The following is an 18,338-nucleotide window of genomic DNA, read 5'->3' on the forward strand; positions in this document are numbered from 1 at the left end:
CGAACCCGCGACCCTCAGATTGTGAGTCGAGCGCCTTATCCACCTGGCCATGCCGGGCCCAACGTCAAGTGTGAATAAATAAAGTAACCAGTCAACATTACTACTAAAACAGATGAAGTGAAGCGAGAGCAAATGGTTGAGAATAACATTAAATCTACAACAGTACATGAAGCAAATACTAATGCCTGTGTGTTTCATAATTACTCTATTCCTTCGTTAATGTTACTTTAATTTGTTAATTGCATAATATATCTATTTCATTTATTTTAAATTTATTATTATTATATTTTTGTTATAGAGATTATTTTATTTTGCTACCTTATGCGTGAACTTAGGACTACCCTAAATCTCCTTGCTAAACTGGCCAAACCTTGAGAAATTATTGGGTTTACGACCAAAAATATCTTTAACAGCGAGGGTACTTAACTGATAAAACAGTGGATTCTAATCTTTATAAGTATAACGTAAGAACGGCAGATTTAATTAGCTATTCTCATTACCGAGTTGATTTTTAGTTTTGGTGTAAGAACGTAATTTGCTGTGACCGGAAGTTAATGATAAGTAAGATAGAACCATGCACAGCTTGTTAATACCTAACGTATGTCGTTAACATCACACTTGACGACGTGAGTTTTTCCTCATACTCCTCTTAATAAATCCAATACTAAGTTTAAATGAAAGATTGGTAAAAATAGGTTTCCAAGCCAAAATTTCTGTGTCACAAGCCACAGTAAGATAGAACCATGCACAGCTTGTTAATACCTAACCTATGTCGTTAACATCACACTTGACGACGTGAGTTTTTCCTCATACTCCTCTTAATAAATCCAATACTAATTTTAAATGAAAGATTGGTAAAAATAGGTTTCCAAGCCAAAATGTCTGTGTCACAAGCCACAGCCTAGGGGTCCTTTCGTTTAGTTTCATTACTCCTCATCTAGGCTTTATCAATATCAGCCAAAATACATCTGTGCTGCTACTTGTAGCTATTTACGAGAGAAAAAAGAACTGAGATATAGAAGATTTACATCCCTTTGTGTGAAATACATAATGGATCTGTTAAGAAGATTTGCCACCAAATAATGGGTAATATTTAATGTTGCTGAAGTTACCTCTTTTTATTTTGAGTTCTATGATTGTAAAAGTAATTTTTCGAAAATTATGTCGTAAATATACTTCAGACAACAATTTCGTATTCTGTAATTGGCATTTCGAGTTTTATTTACAGAATAATTTCAACAATATTTGCATCCAAATAAGAAGATTTTAAGTAATCTCTGGTAAAATTTATTCTGTATTTTTCCTTGAACAATTATATTTCTCATTTTGACTATGAAGAAAATGAATGTAATTAATTTCGTTACTTTTATCAATTGAAAGAAAAGTATATTCAAATAATTTCTCCTTGTAGCTGGTAAGGCTGTTGATGATTTTATTCATAAACTTCTCCCACTTGTTGAACCCGGTGATATAATCATCGATGGTGGAAGCTCTGATTTCACAGACTCCAGGAGAAGGTGTTCTGCCCTGAAAGTATAATCATCGATGGTGGAAACTCTGATTTCACAGACTCCAGGAGAAGGTGTTCTGCCCTGAAAGTATAATCATCGATGGTGGAAACGTCTGATTTCACAGACTCCAGGAGAAGGTGTTCTGCCCTGAAAGTATAATCATCGATGGTGGAAACTCTGATTTCACAGACTCCAGGAGAAGGTGTTCTGCCCTGAAAGTATAATCATCGATGGTGGAAACTCTGATTTCACAGACTCCAGGAGAAGGTGTTCTGCCCTGAAAGTATAATCATCGATGGTGGAAACTCTGATTTCACAGACTCCAGGAGAAGGTGTTCTGCCCTGAAAGTATAATCATCGATGGTGGAAACTCTGATTTCACAGACTCCAGGAGAAGGTGTTCTGCCCTGAAAGTATAATCATCGATGGTGGAAAGACTCTGATTTCACAGACTTCAGGAGAAGGTGTTCTGCCCTGAAAGAAAAAGGAATTCTATTTATTGGCTCTGGTGTGAGTGGAGGAGAAGAAGGTGCTAGGTATGGATCATCTTTGATGCCAGGGGGAGCACCAGAAGCTTGGTGAGTATCAATGTGGTTTTGCAAGGTTTAGTAACCTTATATTGGATATTATCATGCTGAAAAATGCATTAACTTTATATTAAGTAATACCATGTTGACAAAAGCCACTATAACTATATATTGAATAAAAACATTCTGAAGGCAGCCGTACTGATTTTTTACTGAATATTAACAAACTTAAAGAAACGACAGTGACCTTATATTGAATGTCAATTATCATGCTGAAAGAGGTTGTGGTATATTTCTCATTGAATACCAGATGCTAACATGAGCTTCAGAACCTACATTATGTTTACATATACAAATGAAAGTTTAGGACATTTTTAATTCCGAAACATTTTATGGTTAATGCCCCCCCCCTTCCCGGTGGCTCAGTGGTAATCTTTTGGGCTTATAACGCAGATAATTTATTGTTGAGCTTTGGGCTAAAGCACAAACAGAACAATAAATTATGTTTAATTATATAAATATAGATTCAATGCTGTGTCCAATATTACATTGTAATAAGACTATCTGTACTAAAAACCGTTTGTATAAAATTAGATTGACCATTATATTTACAATAATCTTTAAACATTAAGTGTGATACAATCAGTATCGAACAACAGTTAATTAGATATTTAAAACTAGTCTCTGATTAATTAAGAGAACAACTAGTCACCTACACTACATGCGTATTGTGTATTTGAAACATTATATAAGCGCCTAAATTAAAGCATACACTAGTTTCACACATACACATGTTTCACACCAGTGAAACAATCTGATTTCATAATGTTACATTACAATTCTTGGCCATATACTTAGGTTTAAGAATAAAAATAATTTAGAAGTACTTAATAGTAATGAAGAAGTAATAGTTATTACTGCCGTATCAAGTTCATTGTCAACATATTATTCTTAACTTTAAATAACCATTTCATTCAAATCTTTCTACTTCATATATTAACACAGTAGAAGTTTAGAAATTCCTATTGTCAACTGTTATGCTGTCACATGTTAAATATACAAAGGTGTATATTTAAATTTTCAAGCAAGACGATAGTGCTATCAGGGCGGACATACCACACTCTCTCGTCAATTACGGCAAGACTACGTCCTCGTAGTCTAACTACCGTTAATTAAGTGTGGAGTCTTGAATTAAAACTACCTATTAATCTCTATTACTTTAACAGTTCTTAATATTGAAATAATAACCTAATGCTTCTGCTTCAAGTAACGTTTAATAAACAAACTTCAACTTTGAAGTAACATCTAATATTGCCTCCAAATATACAACCAATGAAAACATAAGTTTTATTAACATTCAACTTCAATAAATAGTTTTATATAATCCTCTTTTTTGCTTAACTCTTCTTTCACTTGCTTCACACCTCAAACTTTCCACGTCACAAATTAATATTGTCGGTTTATAACTCTAAAAATCGGGTTTTGATATCTGTGGTAAGCACAGCAGAGATCGTCCAACGTATAGCTTTGTGCTTACAAACAAAACAAACAAGTTAACATTCAAAATGTGTGTGAAGTCTCCACAAGAAAATGCATTAGGCGGTTTCAAATATTAAAAGGTTAACTCACACCTGAAAAGTTCTGAGGTTCACAAAAATAATAAAAACATTCATGACTAGTTCTGATGTGGAAACATATCAAGAGGCGATTATGAACTCACATACAACTTACAAGGAGAAGGAAGAAGAATTGCTGAAAGAAACTCTCATTATAGTAGAGCCCAAATCTCCCAGAATCTGGCACAACCACAGTTTTAATGTTGAACTACTAAGGGTTCTGTTCACTTGGAAGTTTCATACATTATTCTTGAAACTTGTCCAACATGCGAGCTATTTGCTCTATGCACGGTATCTTCATCTATTCATGGCTATTACAGCTGGCTGGAAGTGTGATCAAATCAGATAAAAAACATCAGGTCCAAGCTTCTTGAGTCCAGCGTGAAATCAATCTACATGATAGTCTTGAAATGTAACAGAAAAAGATCATCATAGAAAATTTAAAAACAAATTTCTCCTTACCTTAAAAATTACTGTCTTCTTCAAATTAACCATCCTTGGAACTTGTCAGATTTTAAATGAAATGAACTCATACTGGACAAAAATAATCAAAACATCACTTACCATTACATTCAAAAGCATTCCCATGTAACTGCTTAAAAGTAATTAAGTATTTGCATCGATCGTAATGTACTCGGCGAGAGCTGAAAATAAAATGGCTAATCTTGTGTGTCTGCACACAGCCACCATGCAGCATCTGTAGGTTAATTGGTAAACTATTTATTATAGACCTAACTGATATATATATATATGAGTGTTTGTTAAAAAAGTCACACTAGCCAGAAAATAGTTTTTTCACCTTACTCTTAATAAGTCAATTGTCGATTTCACTTGTCTGTGTCTCTACCCAGGTAACCCCTGTTAGTGGTGCTGCAAATGATAGCAGACAAACGTTTAACAGTAGCATTTTCTGCCATCGTTTTCTCGTTTAGGCTGTTATTACGAGGTTAGTGAAGTCCACGTGGTATTGCCACATCCTAAACAGTCATTTACATATTAATCTTCCTTCTTCTTATATGTACGATATCATTGTAAGTCTTCCTGTGGATTTACAGTGCACATGAGTACTCTGATCTCTCTAGTTCTATAATCATGTGCAACCTTTAATAGAAATTTATTCATGACATTTTATACTTTCAAAAAGCAACTACAGAATCTTATTTAGGTAAAAATAACATGCTCAGTATCACGAACTTTTAACCACCGATTTTTTTTCTTTTAAGTTAAACTTTACAAATTTTAAAACAAAACCTCGGAGTTCAGTTAATATTTGTGGAACCTAAATTTGTATAGCGTGTCCTAATATAACTTAGCAATATTATTATCATTATTATTCCACAGTGTTAATAAACTTGTATTAAATTATGTTTGGCAGCTCATAACCTTAACAAAATCATGAAACTACTACTCTTTATCATGTTCTGTCATTTTTCTTCTGCCTCTACATCATCTTTCTAGAATCTCACTAGTGTCGATCTCGTGAAATTATTCCACAAACATATAACAGGATATTCATGCTATCTACAAATTGATTCGAAATCTAGGCATGGATAGTTTCAGGCCATAAGTGGTTTCAACGTTAAAACAAGGCTAGACTTCTACTAACTTGTCGTCATCTTGGAAAATGCATTGGACACAAACTGTCAGCTTTCTGTGGATTGTCTGATGCACATCAAGGTAGAGTAAGGTTCTGGCAGATCCAGAGTTCACTAAAAACTCATGTATCACTTATTTCAGGGTTTTATAAATCAGTCATTATAACGTTGCACGTAAGCTGATTGCATCACTTGCCCAACTCGGACCCATTAGTTTAACCTAACTTCAGAAGCTGCAGCCATAGCATGTCATTGACCTCTCTGCATCTGTTGGAGTGTGTTCCTGAATTATTCTCTCACCCAATAGTCCTGATTAATGTCAGGGTATGCATATTTGCAAATCAGTGGCCATGTAAAACACAACTAAAAATATCATTCCCTCACTCGTTCTTGGCACCTTAAGAAATGCAAATCAAGCTGTAGTTTCAGAGCAACCATAGCAACCCAGCTTGGGAAGATCTGTTGTTTCACACACACACACATATATAAAAACATGGCAGCTTTACAATGATGCTTTATGTCATCTGCTGCGTAGCAGCTACTGATCGATGCATTTGTGTAGACTTGGAGGTAGTGACAGTTTTTGAAAGCAGCCTCAGAGCTGAATACAGAGCTGAAGTTGCCACTGTATGCAGTTTTACGTGACAACTTTGAATTGCACCACTGAACCTGCCTCCATGAGGTGTTTTTCAGACCCACACGCCTATTGGATTTTCTCAGCAGCCTCTCTATAAACTTTCATTGAGTATCAAGTCACATTCTAAGATAAACATGCTTGGAAATACCTTAGTATGCAAGTTATTTAAATTTCGTGTCCCTAACCTTCAAGTTTTGAACTTGGCTTTATGGATTATCAATAGTGTCAAATATGTGATTTAACGCATTGACAACCATGCCCCAGTCATTGAGATGTTCCTATCTCAGTATTATAAGGCATTGAGCATAATGCCATTTGGATTAAGAATCAGAAGGCCAACGACGTGTCTTTGAATCCATACATTATAAGTAATAATTTACCTATAATACTTGAGAAAAAAAAATTCAAATCCTCTTTAATAATCCCCTTGAACACTGGTGGAATTTACCTGTTTCACCTAAATTTCATAGGTAAATAGTGGTACTGACAGGAACCTGCTACCAGATTCTTTACTTTTGTGTAGTTGAGAGGCTGTGGGCAATTAAGTGAGGTTGTCATCTTGTTTTTGTTCATAAACATGCAACATCCTAATGGATATGACATTTGTGGGCTAAGATCATAGTGAAATGATTCGATACACGTAGAAGCATGCCATTGTTACACCATAATGACCTAATGTGTCATGATACATTTTTTAAATAAATCTACAACTCTCTTCGACAGATGGGCACAGTGTTAGATTGTTGTCAGTATGCCTTGAATGCCTGGAAGTCTCCCAACTAGCTATTATTATTATTCTCCTTGGATTCTAGTAAGATGCCACCTGTTCTACCTGATAGTGTTACAATCAAATGCTTCGGACATTATCCAGTGCACGTTTCTTGTCACTCTTCATTGCCAAGGATGACTGACACCAGCACCTTGACTTGTTAACAAAATACTATAAGACTCTACCATAGTCCTAGTAAGCCTCTAGACGTTCAGTCCATGGGAAGTAACCATCAGTGGTCGTATCATGAATTCAACCAAGGACAAAATGAACACGTAGACATACTTCTCACTTTTGACAGTGCTTGGCCTCTTTCTCTGATCAGATTCTCACTTCAACTGCAGGTTCTCCCTCTTATTCATATGTTCAACTTGTTGTCAGAAAGTGTCCTTCAGGATTCACGATTTACAAATGTTACAGTTCTAAAAACTCAAACAGAAAGGGCATTTTCAAAATAAACTCTGTAGTAACAATACTTTTGTTATGGTACCGAAATGTTGCTTTTAATCTAGCGTTTGTATTCAGGTACAATTATATCTGACAGGTAGCTAAAGGTTTCCATTAAAATGCAGATTCAGGAATTTTTATGCTGAGAATAAATTGAATGCGGCCAGTAAAGCAAAATTAAGCAAACACAAGTGAACAAATGAAACAAAATCTTTATCCACAAGTATATCTGTGTTTATTAATAAGTGGCCAGCTCTCTTTTCTGCTGTGACTTCAACTGGCGGCTGCTGGAAAAAAAAGAGATTTCAAGAACAACAAGAATACAGTTAATGTTACATTTTGAAGTCAAATGAAAAGGTTTTATTGCGTTATCTCATTATCCGTAGATTACGTGCATCAACAAGTATTCAAAATTATATTATTAAGGAGTGAACTCACAACTTATACCAACTTTTACAAGTACCTGTCTCACCCCTTGAGATGAGTTTGCCACACCCAAGGAGTGGACACTGACACACGATGAAACTAGTATAAACATCCATGCAATAACCATTACCGTATGTAACCTTTACCTAAGTAAAATGATTAGTCTGTTTATGACCTTTTGACATCCTGTTTAAAAGTATGTTATTAACTATGTACAACCTCCAGTGGTTCAGCAGTAAGTCTGAAAGCTTGTAATGCTAAAGATCGGGTTTCGATACCCGGTGTGAGAACAGCATAGATAGCCCATTGTGTAGCTTTGCGCTTAACAACAAACAAACAAACTACGTGCAGAACATATAAACGAAAATACCTGAACTGTAAAAAATATTATCAATCTTATAATGGTGTACTGTCACAAAAAATCAAAGATCATGTTTCACCAGCATAAGGCGTTTTATACCATAACTATGGAAAGAGGGCTAATTTTGCAATATATGTACAGAATTCATGCGTAATTAAATGGTACTTAAAGTATTTGTGAAGAAAATATCAGATGTAATTAAAGTTTAATTTGTCCAGATTGCAATTTTTATGTGGCTCTTATTATTGAACAATACTACAGTAAGAATATGTAAAATTTACAACGGACTTACAATAAATGTTTTAATTATTATTAATATTATCTTATAATATAACTAATTTAAATCAGTTCGGTAGTTTATGGTACTGATGTCAGTTTTCTTGTTTTTTTAGAAGTATTTGCACTTTAGTTTTAATGTTATACAAAATATTTTCCTCACAATTTAACTTTCATGATAACTGTAGATGAAGAGTAATTTAGACAATTTCATATTCATAGATCTTCAAAAACATTCTGTATATCTATATATAACTTTTGTGTTTTTTCTTTTGCTTGTTTTTCAGGCCACATATTAAAGAAATATTCCAAAGTATTGCTGCAAAAGTGAATGACGAACCTTGCTGTGATTGGGTAGGAGAGATTTTGGTTTCATGATTTTGTACTGTTCTTAAAAAAGGCGTCAAAAAGCAGTCTTGGTCATTAATTATGTGTGTCTGTAAATGCTAATACTATCAGATAAATTTAAGAGTGTAAACAATTATATGCATTTAATTTTTGGAATGCATGATTTTAGAAAGCGTATGCATGTTAGATTGAGTATTATGTGTAGATGATGATGTAATTCAAATATTAAAATCATTTGTAAGCCTTATAATATGCCATTATGCAGTTTATACAACCGGCTACCCAGTTTTGGTAAATATTGAAATGGTGCTTATAATACATTATTCTGTTTATTTTCTGTCTTAAACGTGATAACGATTAAGTGTATTCTGAAAGACTGATTTTGGTTAAAAAGCTTAATATCGAAAATAAGATGTTTTCTGTTTGCTTTTATATTTCTAATCAAAAGCAACTGGTTCTAAACCCTACTGCAGTTTCATAATCTTACGAGTTGACACACTCACAGTGAACTAGATAACTTATTAACTTTAAAAATACATAATGTACATTAGGAGTTTGTCAAACACAAACTCATGAAATATTCTTAATTGGTTAGTTCAGCAATGACACTCTTCATTTCAAATACTGACAAATATTATGTTTAAGGAAGATTGAAATTTATTTTATATTGTTCCATTTTCCGTATGTTTCATATTTACATTTAAGGCATACCTACATACTCATAATGTTTTTCATTGTTTTATTTTGCTTATTCATTTAATTCGGAAAAATGGTTGTAGTTTAAAACCTAAATTTTAATTCTTCACAAGAGCTTGCCGAAATTATAGTAGGAAGCTCAAGCCTTGAACAGGGACTTGTTACATCTAGGCAGTTGAGGCTCTGAATAGGGCCTAATTTATAATAGGCAGTTCAAGCTCTGAGCATGGTCTTGCTACATCTAATCGGTTTGGAGTTTTACGTAAATCGTAATTTAATTTTATGACAAATCAGTTTTCTTTGCAATAGCTCTGAAATAAGAAATACTTTTATTAGTGTTTGACAATATTCAGCATAGTCATAACTCTGGTACTAAGATTTAAAAAACAATAATACACCATAGACAATATAAGGGAATTATATATAATCGTATTTTGTTCTTTCCTGAAATGGCATACATTATTTTATTATTGAATAAACAACAGTTACGTAAAATATAAAATAGATGGCAACTCAATTTCAGCAGGATTATCTCTAAAAGGATTTTTTGTTGATTTTGGCAACAATCTTTCGTTTCAGTTAAACTTGCCGTTATCGTTATATTGTGTATCCACCTGGCAGAGATAGTCAGTTTTCAAACCATTGGTTTTTAGAACTTGAAAAGTGTTTTTTAGTTACACATTGTTGTTATTTCTTCTCTTTAAAAAGGTTGGAGAGGATGGTGCCGGACACTTTGTAAAGATGGTACACAACGGAATAGAGTATGGAGATATGCAACTCGTCTGTGAGGCTTACCAATTAATGAAGGATGCTTTAGATTTGACCCATGATGAGATGAGTGAGGTAAAGGAAACAAATATTATGAAAAATTAAAAAAAAGCAGTCCTAAAATCATATAATAGCATCAAAAAATATGCACATATCAGATAATAAATTTTTGATATATTTTTTGTACTTTATTTGCTTTTGTAAAGTACCGGTTCAAAAGAAGTTAAACTGAGGAATGGTGTGAATTCAATTTTGATTTAAGTTTGTTAATACACAGAGTTTTATTAATACGTAGATCTTCTTTTTTAGTCGCACTACATAGAATCTTTCAAGTTTTTAGCACTTACAATTCCCTGACATTCTGTACTAAAGTGTTTGTAAGAACTTGAAGAATTGACATAGCTGAATTATTATTTTATATATTGGCCTGTATGACTTAGGAAACGAACCCAAAAGACATTGCTTATAGCAAGAACAAAGAATGGTACACTACGTATGAGCGCTTTAATCTCTCAGTACTATTTTTTATTTTAAAAAATCAATTTTAAGACAAATTTAAAAATTAAAGATACAAGAAGTTTGGATAATATTATTTATCAATTATGGTAAACTGGCGCAAAAGATAATTTGGGAACATTATATTTCTCCTTTTTTTTAGGCTTACAATTTATGTAAAAAAGTTTGACAATATAATTAATTACTGATAACTGGAAACCGTTTTTAAAAATAACATTTTAAATATTTTCTACTTACTTGTGAAAATAATAATCACTAAAAATGTGATAAGCTCTGTAAATTAAGTTATTTATCAGATTTATATTTTATCTGAAAGGTAAAAAACGAACTCTATCTAAGCCTGTAAAAGTTAGTTCATGATGTTTAGTTGGATCATAATCTAATTCTCGAAATTTATCCTTATATGCTAACTCGTCTAATAATTTATCTTAATATTTTCTATTTAAAATTACAATGCCATTAATTTAACTGGTTTAATTATAACTAATACTAAGCAGTAACTCTGAGGCCTTATAACCCTAAAAATCGGTTTTCGATATCCATGGTGGGCACAACACAGAAATCCCATTGTGTAGCTTTGTGCTTAACGACAACCAGCTCAATTATAAATAATTGTTTTTGTTGAATTAAGTGCCTAATTGCCTTTAATTTTCCAACAGAAATATTTAATTTCCCTTTATGTGAATCATAAGTTAACAAAGCCAAACATGAAATTTCTGTCAACACACTTTCAAAACGTCTACAGTTCTGACTATAAGCATTCCTTTCAACCTTTTTTTAGAAACCTATGAAAACTTAAACATAATCGTAGAAATCTGTATTCTTCGGTGAGATTGGAAATTTTAATCTCCGAGCTAGTACCTTCTTGTCTGTTTACTAAAGATTATAATCAAAAATTTGTATTTATCAGAATTTTCAATTGAAATTTTGATTTTACCGTTCATCATTAGTTTAAAATATTTTTACTTCTCTCACTCTTCAATTTAAAAATTGATAATTTGGTTTGATTTCGCATATTGTAAATTTTTTATAGAAATATTAAATAATAACCTTTTAAGGAAAATTAAATTTACCCATTTTAAAATATTTAATGGTTTACGAACGATAAAATTTTAATTTCAAAACTTTTATTGAAGATTTTAATAAGGTAATACATAAATTTTCTGGTTATACTCTTTTTTTTTAATAAAAAGAGAAGAAGGTGTTAACTTGAGATTAAAATTTTCAGTTTTGCCTATGGCACTATATTTATATGATTATTTTTAAGCTTTGAAATAGTTCTAAAGAGGTTGAGAGAAATATCTATGTATAATTAGAATTATAGAAGTGTTGATAGTGTGTTAAATTTTTCCAGTTTTGCCTTGACAGGTTATTATTCATATCAAGAAGAATTACATATTTCTATTTACAAAATTAAAGTAGTTTAGCACTTAAAATATTATGAAAATGATGATTTTCTTTACTGATCTTCTCGTTCGTAAAGTTTCGTTGATATAACACCATTTCCAACTTTGTGCTTAGTTCACTTCAGGGGTGGTAGTGTATAGTTTGATTAAAACTGACAGATATGATGCAGGGTTCCAGATTTTTCCTTGTTACTGATTAAGTGTTGGCTAATCCTCTTTCTTTCAAGTTTGAAGATGTGATTGCTGTTGCGCTTAATAGTTATTATTATAATTTTCCTAAAGAAGTAGAAAATGTCAAACATTGTCTTTTGAAAAAATACTTTTTAGTTGTTAATAATTAATAATACTAGCAGAATTGCTGCCTTATGGACAGCTGTTTGTGTAAGTATTACTTATCGTGGTATTCATGCCTCATTGTAAAAAAAAATAGAAAAAGTGAACATTTTCTAACAAAGGATTTTTTCTGGGAAGTACTGCACGTGAAAAGTGTTCAGCTTGTGCTCTTTAGTAATAAGCAGCTCATTGCGTCAAAATGATTCAATGTACAGAGCTCAAAATTTTCAGAAATTATATTAATATAAACTGTAATGTTTTTATATATTAAAAGCGGTACCGTTTATTGAAAAGAATATTTTTTTTTATGAACTCCAGTTTCTCAATGCTACATTTAAAAATTAAGCCAATAAATATATATATAATCAAATCCTTACGCACAGTCCTGGTTAAAGTCGTGTTCTTGTTGTGAGGACAGTACTTTTATTTAATAATTGCGTTCTATTATAAAGAAATGGTTGTTGTACACACCATAGTTATTTTTTTCTAATTATCTGAATCTTGAACATCCAAAGTGTGAATTTTTTTATGGACTTTTGTTTCTGGTACCTTTCAGTAGATGGCGCAGGAGTTTTGGTTATATACATAGATACTAACATACACGCTAGTAATGAACAGTAAGATTTATAAAAACAAATAAGTTGCACACAGTTCCGAGAAAGTGAAATATGATACTTCCAAATTATCTTTTCACGTGAAACGTATATATATATATATATTGGTAAACATATATATATATATAAATATATATTAAACTAAAGTTTAAAAACACATTTCTGACAGTTCTTGAAGTACTTACAAACACCTGGATACAAGTGATTTAAAGATTCTGTGTAGTGTGAATAATGAAGCTACATATTAAGGAAATTTTGTGCATTAAAACAGTTAATCTAAAATTCAAAATACATATTACTACAAAAGTTATTTGCCTTTGGAAAATAACATTAAGAAATAATGGTGTGTGCGTTTAGATCTTATTAAAACTTTTATACAGAAATGCAAGTAACGAAAAATGATACGCCTTGAATATTTAATTCCTCCCACTACTCAAGTTCTTGTACCAGACTGAAACAATGTATTTTATTTACAGTAGCAAGTGATATTTGGGTTAATATGTACTTTCACAATGAGGATTTTTCATAGATACTAAGATAAAGGTAGTTTTGCACAAAAGTACCATTTAAAATATACAATGTATGATGGGTTTATACATATTTATTGGAACAAATTTATTTCGTAGGTGTTCACTGAATGGAACAAAGGAGAATTAGATTATTTCCTCATTGATATCACAAGCAATATCTTGAAGTACAAAGATGCTGATGGTGAACCATTAATCACAAAGATACAAGACGCTGCAGGGAAGGTTGCAAGTTTGTTGTTGTTGTTTTCTAAATTGAATATTATTACTGGGAATTTCAACAATTTCTAATATATATATATATAGAAGTGTCGTATTTTTAGTAAACTAATTTACAGCATGACAGATACACAAATGAACTAGGACATGGTTGTGTCAGTTGATATTTATATTGAAAAACTTATTTCTGACAATATTAGCGCCTGCCTTTTGAATCTGTGATCAGTCGGGTCTCTTTGGTTGTTGAATAATGAGAAAAATATGTTCATGCAAAATATAAATTCCGTGAATGCTAGCGAGCATCTTAAGTCAACCACAGAATACTGATGAACGATGGTAAGTTCGGATAGAGAAATAAATAGAAATAATTAGGTCAAACTTTTCTACCTCTCCCTATCTCACCTAATATTTTGAAATTTGACTGAAAACCATTTATATGACGTTTCTCTCGATCATTACTAGTTTAATGACTTCCATTTATTGCAACAAGATTTAAGACAAAGCTGATATAAGGCAGTTACTATTTCAGAGGCCTAGCGCTGCCTAATGTTTAAGTACTGTACTGTGGATCGGAGGTTCCGTTTTTCGCGACCCATAACCGCAAAGAAAGAGTTTATTTGTTTGTTTGTAATTAAGCACAAAGCTACACAATGGGCTATCTGAGGCAAAGAAAGAGAAAGAAAAAAAGAGCAATAAATAAAAGAATCACGCTCTGGACTTTGGGGCTTAGGATGCGTCAAAACACTAGCAGTGAAATCCCACTATTTGGTTTTAAAAGAGTAGTCCAATAGTTGGCGGCATGTGGTGTTGGCTCCCCAGTGGCACAACGGTACGTCTCCGGACTTATAAGCGGGTTTCGATCCTCGTGGTTAGCAAAGCACAGATAGCTCATTGTGTAGCTTTGTGCTTAACTACAAACAACTGAACTGTGGTGTTTACTATCTGTTTCTCTTCTTTTGTATCACTTCAAAAATATGAACGGCTGGTGCAAATAACGAGCGAGTAGCTTTGCGCGCATTTCAACAAACAAACAAAACTATTTCTGTTTGGTGACTTATTACGTGACACACAAACTTCTATTTCCAGAAAGGAACAGGCAAATGGACAACAATTTCTGCTCTAGAACATGGTATTCCAGTGACGCTGATAGGTAAGGTTTATGTTTAGGAAGTTATAATATGAATAATCTATGTGTTTCGTTTTTGTTTCCATTTTTGGTAAAACTAAATACTCCGTGACAATAACTTATTAAATGTAAACTAACAATGTAGAGTAATTAACATGTATTATTTCAGAGTTCTTAAATTACAGCTTTAAAATGAAATTGTAAAATAATATTTTATATTGTGTACAGAAAGCCTAAATATTAAAGCGCCATTGTGGTTTCTTTACAAGTATCACTTCTGAATGTAAAACATGTAAGAAACAGGCCACAAAAGTTTAGCATAGAAGTAGTTGGTAATATTTATCTTTTGGATTTTAATCTGCCAATTAAAACTCTTGTTCTTAATATTTAGACTTTTGTTTTTATTTCCTCTTCTTTCAATGTTTTTGTTAATGCTTCTCTACACTTTTATTTTTCTATTTAGAATTTAGTAATAAAGAAGCATTTACCTTACCTCTAGCAACAATGATATTTATTTTGTGGTCTTTCTAATTAAACTTATTTTAAAGGCGAGTCTGTGTTTGCTCGATATTTGTCAACCATAAAGGATGAAAGAGTGAAGGCAAGCAAAGTATTACAGGGTCCAATTCGTACCAGATATCAAGGAGATAAGAAAGGATTTTTAGAAGATATAAGAAAGGTTAAGAAAACTATACTGATTTTTATGGTATAAAAATGTTACAGTGTTGTGTTTTTTGAGCGGGTATTCTGATTTGTAAAAATAAATTAAAGGAGAGAAAGTAGGGTGGTAATTCTCCAGAAGTGGAAAACAATTGTCTCTAACTAGGACCATGATGGACATAGAACAACATGATGGTGAAACAAGGGGCCATCCTTGTACCGTTATCATAGATCGTGAACATTTCTTTGTATTGATAAATCCTTATTAACTTTTTACAATACGTTTCTGCAGTGGGTTTTGAATACAGTTGTATGTGGAAGTTTATATTTGTAATTTATATTTAAACAATACTTGTTTCTTACTTCATGAATTATTGCTTTTACGTGTAACCTCCATGACATGAACATTTTAGACAAATTGCTAAGTTTCTTCTGTAGGCCCTGTATGCTTAAAAAATTGTGTCTTATGCTCGAGGTTTCATGTTTCTAAAAGAAGCAGGAAAGGTGTTTGGATGGAACTTAAACTATGGAGAAATATCTGTAATGTGGCGAGTAGGGTGTATTATTCGTAGGTAAGGGAAAACTTTGTAAGCAGTCTCTTTTTTTCAATTATAATTTATTGAATTTGATATAAAGGATACACAATAGTAAGTAGGCATTTTTTTGTATATAATTCACTTATTGGAAAGATTTTAACATTTCTATAAATATCATTGACAAATCATTTAGAAAAATTGAAAAGAAGTGTGATTAAATAACGTTCCGTCACCTTAACGAAACGTGTTAGGCGGTAGATCGAAGGGCCTGGGGTTCGAGATGTGCTTATGCTGAACATGTTCTTAATTTAAAGTTATGGACGTTATATAAAAGTGACAATCAACCCCACTATTATGTTTAAAGAGGTGGATTAAGCCTTGTGTTGCTGTTTACTGGTTGCTTTATCTCTGGCCAGTCATTCAACATTATTAGAAGCTATGCCTTAATCCTTAGGGGCTTTTGATCTGCCTGTTTAGCCCACTTGAACATCAGGTGCATTCAGGTTGTTAATTCCTATTGCTTATTATTTTTTTTTGTTATAAGTAGATCGTTGATAAGTCTTGTATTGTCGTATTCAATCTTACCTATGTATAGTGAGACCCCAAAACGATACACTATAATATATATTGTATTCTACAATATTTGGTATATAAAGACCTCTTGCAAGAAGTAAGAAGTAATTAAAGCATATTCCTTCAAGACAACGTTTGTCAAGAAGAAGGAAAGCTTTCAGAATTTGTCTGTCGGATAGAAAATTTTGTTCAAATGTGTAGATGGCGACTGGTAGCGTCCTATGTGAAATCTGCTGTTCCACAGTCGCAGTGGGAGAGCCCTACATAGTTGCAAATACCATTATTTCTTGTTGTGTATGCTGGCTAAAATACCATATTAAGTGAATGAATGTCAAGTATGAGGATTTTGACGTAATGAGTGACTTGAATCAGCAATGTAAATGAGCCAAGTGTAAAACGTATAGTCGTCTATCGTTTTCTGATATGACGACACCAGAATTGATGGATTTCATAAAGTGAATTCTCGGGATGAAGTGAACGTTTAGTCAAATAAGTGACTTATTAAACTAAAGACTTATTAAACTTTAATTGATCGTGGCTTTCTGGAAGAATTTTCCAGCAAAATGGAAAATAAATTGTAACTCGTATTAAACGAAAATGTCCATTTGAAGGAGGAACTTGAATGAAAAACAGGAATGCAGGCAGGAGTTGGTGGTTCCATATAGTCAAAATGCAGTAATCTGAGTGCCGGAAGATGATTGTTTTTTGGAAGATGATGCCTTGACAGCACCTAGCCCAGGGACTTATGCTGCTACTATTAATACTAAGCATCAACCTGTTATTTCAATCAACAGATCAAATAATGTACCCAAGCGGAGAATTAATACAACTCATTGAAAAGGTATTACTCGTATTGAGGGTCCTGTGCAGTGTTGACGACATGGTTCAGGATGATCTTGAGAGAGAATTTGTCACGGTGCAAAACAGAAGAACACAACCACGTAAGTGACTTATTGTCACTCAAGGTGTTAAAACGGATGACTATAACGGTTCAACGAAATCGGCTTACGGTGGTAGCCAAAAAAACTATTTATTGGTCAGTGCGCACTAAATACAACTGAGCGAGTTTTTGAGTTATTAAAAAAAAATAAAGTTTCAATGTTATACAATGTGAGAAGCATAGTTTAACAAGGGTGACTAGATCGACGCCCTTTTGCGTGAAACTTGATTGGTATAGATTGGGATAGAACGGCTCTGAGTTTTTGTTGTTGTTTTTTTCAAGTGCAAACTTTTAGTTCATATCTCCTTTCAGTTTTGGACTCAGCAAGTCAAACTCTTTCAACTGGTGTATTTGACCACATCCAAGGTCTTGACGATTAATTTACTCTAATCCTGCCTAAAAAAATTTCAATTTCAGAGTAGTCTGGTAGAGATCCTGCTGAGTAATAAATTTGAATCGGGTATATGCGCATTCCACGCGTGGTATTGCTGGCGCACAAAAGTATAGCTAATAAAAAAGAAAGAAAAGGTTTCATAGATTAATTTACTCCAATCCTTCCTAAAATAATTTAATCAAAAACACTTTTGGTGTGAAAAAAAAGTTGCGTCCAAAAAAGGATTCAGCGTGTGACGTAAATGAATGAAATCAAAATTGGCAGCCAAACTGATTGCTAAACTTATTGCATGGGTAAGAATTTTACAGCAAATACCCATTCATTAGTTTAGCCAGGCCGCATTCTTTGTTCAACATTGGGTAGAATAGGTAAAATATAATACGCCGTAAAATTCTTATCCATGCTATCAGTTTGGCTGCCAATTTTGATTTCATTCCTTTAAGTCGCATGCTGAATCCTTTTTTGGACGCAACTTTTTTTCACACCTAAGGTGTTTTTGATTAGATATCATGACTTT

General features: G+C 32.7%; 1 pseudogene; it reads left to right on the plus strand.

Moving 5' to 3' along the window:
- LOC106464186 overlaps nt 1-18,338 on the plus strand; it is a 49,527-nt pseudogene that overhangs the window by 23,938 nt on the left and 7,251 nt on the right.

The sequence above is a fragment of the Limulus polyphemus genome, unplaced genomic scaffold (genome assembly GCF_000517525.1).
Source record: "Limulus polyphemus unplaced genomic scaffold, Limulus_polyphemus-2.1.2 Scaffold1582, whole genome shotgun sequence".
Classification (NCBI taxonomy): Eukaryota; Metazoa; Arthropoda; class Merostomata; order Xiphosura; family Limulidae; genus Limulus; species Limulus polyphemus.